This window comes from Pogoniulus pusillus, chromosome 4 (genome assembly GCF_015220805.1).
Source record: "Pogoniulus pusillus isolate bPogPus1 chromosome 4, bPogPus1.pri, whole genome shotgun sequence".
NCBI classification, from domain to species: Eukaryota; Metazoa; Chordata; class Aves; order Piciformes; family Lybiidae; genus Pogoniulus; species Pogoniulus pusillus.
The window spans coordinates 19794598-19802187 of NC_087267.1; the positions used below are offsets into that span (position 1 = coordinate 19794598).

The 7590-nt window shown below is 50.7% G+C and overlaps 1 protein-coding gene across 1 annotated transcript in view; it reads right to left on the minus strand.

Moving 5' to 3' along the window:
* Positions 1–6982, minus strand: part of SLC6A15 (solute carrier family 6 member 15) — a 68742-nt gene extending 61760 nt beyond the window's left edge. Inside the window, exon 1 of the mRNA XM_064142330.1 lies at positions 6667–6982. The gene's annotated coding sequence lies outside the window, so the exon portion shown is untranslated. The remainder of the gene's footprint in view (positions 1–6666) is intronic.
* Positions 6983–7590: the final 608 nt, after the last annotated feature.

The following is a 7590-nucleotide window of genomic DNA, read 5'->3' on the forward strand; positions in this document are numbered from 1 at the left end:
ACAACTCCCTGAAGGGAGGCTGTAGCCAGGTGGGGGTTGGTCTCTTCTGCCAGGCAACCAGCAGCAAAACAAGGGGACAGTCTCAAGCTGTACCAGGGGAGGTCTAGGCTGGATGTTAGGAGGAAGTTGTTGTCAGAGAGAGTGATTGGGATTGGAATGGGCTGCCCAGGGAGGTGGTGGAGTCGCCGTCCCTGGAGGTGTTCAAGCAAAGCCTGGATGAGGCACTCAGTGCCATGGTCTGGCTGACTAGGCAGGGCTGGGTGCTAGGTTGGCCTGGATGATCTTGGAGGTCTCTTCCAACCTGATTGATTCTATGATTCTAAGTCTGTCCAAAGCTGCCTGCTTTGATTCTTAGCATCATTCACTGCTAATGAATCTTATGACAGGCTGCCTCTTGGCCCATCTCTATCAGACAGATCTGCACACCAACATCCAGCTATTTACTAGACAAAAAAAAAAAAAAATCACACTTCCAGTTCTCTCAACTGCATAACACCAGTGAACAATTAAGTTGTGAGGATGGAGGTTGTTGGAGAAAAACAAGCAGAAAACCCCCAAACTTGCTTATGAGTTTGGAAGCATAGGTACAAGTGCCTCATGTTCTTGCAGTTACAGCACAAGCCCCTAGCAAAAAAGCCATTTAGAAAGCAATTTCATGTTTAAAACATCCCACTGTAACACTCAGTGATGGTTTGGGTGTCACCTGCCCCCCCACACTTAAGAAAATCACCCACACTAGATTCAGCTGAGCTGGAAATTGAATGAAGCTTTCCATTCACAGCTTAGCACAATATACAAGCAGGTGTTTACAGTATATACAGTTATAGACAGACATCTACAAGTTAAAAAGGTAATACAGGAACACAACAGCCCTCCCAGAAACCTGAGTCCCCAGGAGGGGCTCCCAACCACCCTTCCACCTCCCTTCCACCCCTCTACCTTATCCCAGACTTTGCCTTGCATTCAAGGTGAGTTTGGAGAGTCAGCCAGGGGGGTTAGGAAGCAGATGGATTAGCTACACAGACAGCAGGTTAGAGAGAGAAGGGAGGCAGGCAAAGCCAGAGAGAGCAACTCTGTTATCTATATTTATGTTCTTCTTTTTATACATCTCAGCAAGCCTATGAGTGCAGTAGCCATCATCATTTTTTCCTTCTCACAGCCTATCATCTAATGCTTCTCACCAAAATACCCCAGCTAGGCTCAAACTAGCACACATTGCAACAATTAAGTGTTAAACAACTTTCAGCAAAGCTTCTGTGATGAATTAAAACACAATTGCTTTTTACACTGTAATCCCTACCAAAACCAACACTCCCTTCTGAAAATCCCAATTTAAAAAGGCTTTACTCAGTCCAATTCATCAATAGCCTGAGTGAGCATAAACAAACTTCTGGAAACAACTTATCAAATCAAGTAGATCTTTTGCAGGAAAAGTCTCCATTCTTTTCTAAACAGTGTACTTCATTTCACAGGATCACAGAATCAATCAGGTTGGAAGAGACCTCCAAGGTCATCCAGTCCAACCTAGCACCCAGCCCTGTCCAGTCAACCAGACCATGGCACCAAGTGCCTCAGCCAGGCTTTGTTTCAACAACTCCAGGCACAGCAACTCCACCACCTCCTGGGCAGCCCATTCCAATGCCAATCACTCTCTCTGACAACAACTTCCTCCTAACATCCAGCCTAGACCTCCCCTGATTGCACATCTTGAGACTGTGTCCCCTTGTTCTGTTGCTGGTTGCCTGGCAGAAGAGACCAACCCCACCTGGCTACAGCCTCCCTTCAGGGAGTTGTAGACAGCAATGAGGTCACCCCTGAGTCTCCTCCAGGCTAAACAACCCCAGCTCCCTCAGTCTCTCCTCACAGGGCTGTGTTCCAGGCCCCTCACCAGCTTCATTGCCCTTCTCTGAACATGTTCCAGTATCTCAACATTTCTCTTGAATTGAGGAGCCCAGAACTGGACACAGGACTGTAAGTGTGGCCTGACTTTAACTCTCATGCCTCATGTGCATCTGAATGGATCAGCAAGTAAATCAAACAGTCCTTGGGAAGAATGACAAGATCACTTCTTTATCTGTTTCTCATACATAAGTAGAGAAGCTGAATTGTTCACAGATATTATCTGCAGAAGTTTTGCGACCCTCAAGTGATTACTCATTGCATCAATCATGCTTTCATGAGTTATGTTACAGTAAATCCCTGTCCATATATAAAAAGAAGATGATTAACACCAACTCCACTATAGGAACTCTTGCACCATACACATCCTATTCCAGTTTCTCATCCCTTCTCCGTTTTGGTTTAAGAAGAGCATGCTGAATCACTGGCACTGCACTACATGCTTGAAATGCAAAACCAATACCATTTCTCAGCAGCAAACCCCAGTATTTTCCCAATGTGGGAAACAAAGACTGCTGGAAACGTTAGATTTGAAACACTGCAGTCCACAGCACTAACAGAACCTTTTTCTTCTCTTTCTCCATGGAGAAAATTAGGAACCTTTTAAGAGCTAAGAGTAAGTTTTACGGTTTGAAATGTAAGAATGAATACCTCTATTTTAGTGTAGCCCTCTGAGCAGCTCAGTACAGTTACTGCCATTGCCTAAAGCAACCATTCTGGCAGGTACCATTGCTCTTTCACGCTACTTTGGATGGGCTTGTCAGAAACTGTGCATCCAGCTCTTTAGTAGAGCTGTGCTCAGTTATAATGTTTAGATTTCTACCCCCTAAATCATTTTACAACATTTCCTGGGTAGTGATAAAGTTACTTTAAATCAGATTTCAAGGAAGCAGAGAATTGCATAACTTTGGAGATACCACCTGCTGACGTATCAAAGTCCTTCTGCCACCAGCTGAGAATTCAGAGATCTTAATGTCACGCAGAAAAGCTGTTATTGCTATATCTTTTTTACAAGCCATAAACTTTACAAGCAAAGGACAAAGAAGGGTCCTTCCAAAATTTAGACTTTTTGTATTCTGAGCAAGGAAATTATTCCTTGATATGAGTGAAACAGTGCTGGAGACACAGGTGGACGTGCCCTTAATGTTGCAGACATGCCTTTAATGTTGTGGACGTGCCCTTAATGTTGTGGACGTGCCTTTAATGTTGTGGACATGCCCTTAATGTTGTGGACGTGCCCTTAATGTTGTGGACGTGCCCTTAATGTTGTGGACGTGCCCTTAATGTTGTGGACGTGCCCTTAATGTTGTGGACGTGCCCTTAATGTTGGGGATGTGCCCTTAACATTGTGGACGTGCCCTTAACATTGTGGACCCTTCTGCTTGTACACTAGAAAATGTAAAATAATTAATGTCCTCTCCAAAAAAAAAAAAGGTCCTACCACAAACATTCCCAAAGGGCTATAATTCCATCCCACTTAAGCAACAACTAGTCCATAGTATCTCAACAAGGCATTTTGCATCAAAAGGAACAGCTGTAATTAGTAGATTGTGGTTCTGAAACATCTGGGCTTGGCTTTTTTTCTTGGTAGTTGTTTTAAATTTTCAGGTAAAAGAAACATTTGACAAGTTTTGTGCACCCAGGCTCCTGCAAATCACAATAGAGAAAAGACAGGTGACCAAGCATGGTTCTCATCTACACTACGTGTTTCTCATGGGTGGGTGGAGGCCAATGGGATGGGATTTAACAAGGCCAGGTGCAGCTTTGGCCGCAACAACCCCAAACAGCGCTACAGGCTGGGGACAGAGTGGCTGGAGAGCAGCCAGGAAGAAAGGGACCTGGGGGTACTGGTGGATAATAGGATGAAGATGAGCCAGCAGTGTGCCCAGGTAGCCAAGATAGTCAATGGCATCCTGGCCAGCATCAGGAACAGTGTGGCCAGTAGGACAAGGGAGGTTATTCTGCCCCTGTACTCAGCACTGGTCAGGCCACACCTTGAGTGCTGTGTCCAGTTCTGGGCTCCTCAATTCAAGAGATGTTGAGGTGCTGGAACGTGTCCAGAGAAGGGTGATGAAGCTGGTGAGGGGCCTGGAACACAAACCCTGTGAGGAGAGGCTGAGGGAGCTGGGGGTGTGCAGCCTGCAGAAGAGGAGGCTCAGAGCCAACCTCATTGCTGTCTACAGTTACCTGAAGGGAGGCTGTAGCCAGGTGAGGGTTGGTCTCTTCTGCCAGGCAAGCAGCAACAGAACAAGGGGACAGAGTCTCAAGTTGTGCAATCAGGGGAGGTCTAGGCTGGATGTTAGGAGGAAGTTGTTGTCAGAGAGAGTGATTGGCATTGGAATGGGCTGCCCAGGGAGGTGGTGGAGTCACTGTGCCTGGAGATGTTCAAGCAAAGCCTGGCTGAGGCACTTAGTGCCATGGTCTAGATGACTGAATAGGGCTGGGTGCTAGGTTGGACTGGATGATGTTGGAGGTCTCTTCCAACCTGGTTGATTCTGTGATTTGCTTGCCTGCCAGAAAAAAAAAAACAGGCAAAGATGATACAGAAGGTCAACAGGAACCAGCCTGTGCTGCAAAACTAGTTTAAAAATGATTAGCAGTTTCACTTACTCTGTTTTACTATTGGTAACACATCTGAACAGCTATCGAGTGGTTAGGTTTCGAAACCAATGGCAGTTTTTGGTTTGGAATCTGAAACGCACAGCTGAATCATAGACCTCCAACATCATCCAGTCCAACCTAGCACCCAGCCCTATCCAGTCAACTAAACCATGGCACTAAGTGCCTCATGCAGGCTTTTCTTGAACATCTCCAGGCATGGCGACTCCACCACCTCCCTGGGCAGCCCATTCCAATGCCAATCACTCTCTCTGACAACAACTTCCTCCTGACACCCAGGCTATCCTTCCCCCAGCACAACCTGAGACTGTGTCCCCTTGTTCTGTTGCTGGTTGTCTGGCAGAAGTGACCAACCCCACCTGGCTACAGCCAAATGGAGTGCTGGACATGCACCAAATGTGGGCTTTCAATTCCATTCTCCACTTGCTATGGTCTGGGTGTAAACCAGAACCTCGTCTGTTAGCCAAGGCAAAAATTAAGCAACCTGTGTATTTAAAGGTGTCCTTTTTAATGAGACATTGAGAACAGGAATCACACTACTAAAACAGAATAAAAAAGAATGTTTGTTTTTTTTCTTTAATCAGAGTGAGCTGTTTGCATAATACATCCAGTGCACATGTGCATGACATAACAAAACCCTTCCTTCATCTACACTTTCTTTGCAGGGAGAATATAGTGTCCTATAGTATGTCAGTGACATAGTGATGCTGACACACTGCTTAAAAATAAAGAGGCTTCTCTCAGAAATCAACACCACAACAGTTGATCTTACTATGTAGCAACACCTCACAGCAAATAAAATGGCTGATGAGGATGAGGTCTTGCTTAGTCCTTTCTACAACCAAAACAACGTGTCATTTACTTAGGTGGAACCTCTCGTGTGGGAGGCCGGTGTGACTGGGCAGGCATATTCCAACCGTCTCGTTTACTTCGACGAGAAAAGCATAGGTGTTCCAGTTCGAACTAACACTGGCAAAATCGCCACAGAACCCAGCCAATATAGGCATGGGAAATAAGAATGAGTATGGAAAACGGAAGAGGAAAAATAAAAAATCCCCTAGGGGGAAAACTCTAGGTACGGTCCGTGGATGTGCCGTAGTACACAGGGGGCTGCAGCCAATAAAGAGAAGATAAATCCGAGACGCGGAAGGTCGAGAAAAGGTCCTCATCACCATTCCCACCCAAACATGGCCGACACCAGGGTGCACCAGCACCCAGGCCGCCGAGGCTGCTCCAGCCGGGCGTGGGGCGAGGGATGCGGGTGGCGGCGGTGGGAGGGACCCGCGCCTGCCCCCGCCGGGCGACGCCCACGCTCCGCAGCAACAATGCGGGGCCCGGGCAGCCGCGGGACTTCCCCACCTACCTCCTGCGTCTCCTCCACGCAGCCACCGAACACGGGCGACCGCAGCCCTCGCCCTGCTGCGACTCAGCCTCGCACGCTGCCGCCGTCACAAGGCGGGGATGGGCGCCCGCGGGCCGCTCCCGGCGCAACTGGCGGTATCCCCGCTCCCTCCCTCATCCGCCACAACGACAAGGCTCGTCCCGCTACCTGCGAGCCCGCAGATACCCGCGCAAGGAGGCGCATCAGCACGGTGCTCCCGCGATGGAGACAGCCCTCGGCCCCTCTCCCCGTGAAACATGCGCTGCACATACACTGAAGGTGCTTTAGACATCACGAGGGAGATGTTTAATGACATTTCCACAACTCATGGCAGCAAAAGGATGTAAATTCCCCACCCTCAGTAATCATTCTTAAAACAGCCCCGTACCTCCTCCTAACCTACTGCCGCGTTAAAACACATGGGCGGCTTCCAGCGAGCGCTCGCTATTGTCTTCCGTGGGGCTGGTCCCCTCCCTGCCATCAAGATGCTGGCGCCGGGGCGAAGGCAGCCTCCCCACAGCGGGGAGGGACCCCCAGGCTCCTCCGCAGGAAAACGTACACAGGACGGAAAAGGACCCCGCTCCCAGCACCCCATGCCCCTTCCCGCCCGCCCGAAACAAGCGAGGCGCAAGCGAGGCACAGGCGAGGCGGCGGCGCCGGCCATGCTCTGCATGCGGCGCGTCCGCAGGGCCGGGCTGTGAACGCGCGGAACCGCGGCGGCGCCCTGCTCGCCCGCCCTCCGCAGCCGCCGCCTTCCCTTGCCTTACCTCCGCCCGCGACAGCGGCAGGAAGCGAGGGATGATGAGGGGCCAGGGGTGGAGAGTGCGTCCGTTCAGGCGCGGAGCTCAGCTGCGAGCAGGCGGTGGTAGGCACATGTGCTCAACCCTCACTGCGACGGCGTTTAAAGACAGACATAAAAGCGGCGGGGGGAGAGGAAAGGGGAGGGCAGCGCCGGGCCGGGGGAACCGCACCTCCTGACGTAAGGAGCAGCGCCCCCCCGCCTGCAGCAGCATCTCCTCCGCGGGAGGCGAGGAGGCAGAGGCGGCAGCGGCAGGCGGAGGAGGCGGGAGGCGTCCGCTGCCGCCGCCGCGACAAATGCCCTGCGGAATAGCTCTGGCACCGCGGGTGCCCCGTGCCCTGCCGCATCGCGTCCGGACGCGTGACGGTCAGCGAGTCCCGATCCAGTGTGCCCCACACATGGGCTGCGAGCGGCCAGCGGAGCCGCAGCCGTGAGCCTCGTGTTGGCGGGATAGCGGCGCACAGGCAGAGCGGTGGCCCCGGGGGGCCTGCGGGCGGGAAGCGGGCTCACGGGTGTGAGCTTCCATGGAGAGGGGGGAGATTATCCAAATGGGCGTGAGTGGGAGCGAGGGATGTGGCCCCGTGTGAGGAAGATGGACGGTCAGGAGAAAGGTGACAGCCGCAGCATCAGGAATAGCCGCATGGAAGGATGGAGACCTGGAAAAGGCTGGCTTGCGCACCGAAGGGATGGAGAGAGACCATGAAGAGCATGGCAGGGACCGTCCTTGTAGCCTAGAGATGCTGTAGTCACGTAAAGATAATATTTCCTTTTAACAACCTCCCCTAAAATTTATGTCATTAAGTCTGCCCATTGCCCTTCTATCAGATCTTTATCCTTCCCTTGCACTTATATTTAAAGAGGAAAGCAAACTGAGTCTGGATGGAAAGGAAGG